Source organism: Herpailurus yagouaroundi, unplaced genomic scaffold (genome assembly GCF_014898765.1).
Source record: "Herpailurus yagouaroundi ecotype Mexico unplaced genomic scaffold, PumYag 213, whole genome shotgun sequence".
NCBI lineage: Eukaryota > Metazoa > Chordata > Mammalia > Carnivora > Felidae > Herpailurus > Herpailurus yagouaroundi.
In genome coordinates this window covers 1,348,451-1,350,175 of record NW_024412444.1, presented here as the reverse complement: position 1 = coordinate 1,350,175, position 1,725 = coordinate 1,348,451, and positions in this window count along the sequence as shown.

Sequence of the window (1,725 nt, the reverse complement as noted above, 5' to 3'; positions counted from 1 at the left end):
TTTTTTATTTTCCAAGAGAGTGTGTGTGCATGCACTCATGAGGGGCGGGGGGGGCCCCCCCAGAAGGAGAGGGAGAAAATCTTAAGCCCCGAGGTGGGGCTTGATCTCACAACCCTAGAATCACGGCCTGAGCCAAAATCGAGAGGTGGACACTCAACCAAATGAGCCACCCACACGCCCCTATATCCTATTCTTTTCTACGAGTTCATTTAAATTATTTCATTTAATTCTCAAAATGTGATGCAGGGAAGTAAATAGAACATGTAATATGTCCCAATTGAGAGATGAGAAAAATGAGTTCTATGTATTTCAAGTGACTCAACGAAGCTAAGACTTGATTCCAGGTTTTCTGTTTCTGCCTAGTGTTCTCCTTCTGGATGCAATCCCAATACTTGTGAAACCCAAACCTATCACCTGTACTAAGCAGTGAATTCTATGTAACCTACAGATACCTTCCTGAAACAATTTTTGAATCTCGAAATAGAAGTACATGTATGATTTTTCATAGATTAACCTCTTCTCACACCTTGGATATTAGCTACAGATCTGGATAGACTTAAACCTGTATTGTCTGACCTGGTAGTCACTAGTTACATATCACTGTGAAGCACCTTAAATGTAGAGAGTCTGAATTGTTTTAAGTATCAAAAACATGAGATTTCAAAGACTTACTATGACAGAAAGTAAAATATCTCAATAATTTCTAATATTGATTATATGTCAAAATGAAAATATTTTGAATGTAATGTGACTAACATATTACTGACAGTAATTCCACTGTTTTTAAAAATTCTTTTAAGGTGGTTATTAGAAAATGTATAATAATATACGTGGCCTACATGCACACTTCACATTATATTTTTATTGGACAATAGTGTTGTAGAGTTTTCAGTTTTCTTGGGTATATTCCCCTGATTTTATTCTTTATTTAGTATGTTTTCCCTTTTAAAATGATTTAGACTTTTATGCCAGTATTTAAGGCTCATATTAACATAGTCATCTGTTTATTTCCTATATTTGGCACTCTACACTTTAATCTGGACCGTGTTATGCTATTTAAAAGTTTGTTAAACCTTCCTAAATTTGAAATGACTTTCAAATTAGAATTTCATATGTGTTGTAAAAGTCTAAAGTGTTCTAAAAAAAAAAGTATGAAGGTAGAGGGGAGGGTTAGGTTACAAAGCAATTTTATCCTATAAAGATAGAACTTAACAATGAAGTAAAATTGTACTGAATAATTACAATGGAAAGTTCTACCTGAGTTTCTTCTCTACTGTAAATGTAAAATATGTACTTTCCCTATGTGTACATATATAATATATAATATATATATTCAGTTCTTATATTAATTATAATACATGATATATATAACATGTATAATATATATAAAATATATAATATATACTGATATTATATTAGAATACACACACATATATGTATATATAACTTTCCCAACTTGTGTGTAAATGTGTGTGTATACATATATATGTATATATACATGTGTTTTTCAAGGACCAGATGAGTGAATGAACACACAACACTTCAAAACAGTGTCTGCCATAAACAATAAATATTAGCTTTTATTTTGCTACACATTTTGACTGAACAAACCTCACAGATCAACATACCCCCGACTGATCCATGGCACCAAAGAACTTCACAGCTAATATGGGAACAAGTATTAATAAAAAAAGAGTTGGAGAAACACATCTAAATACATTATCG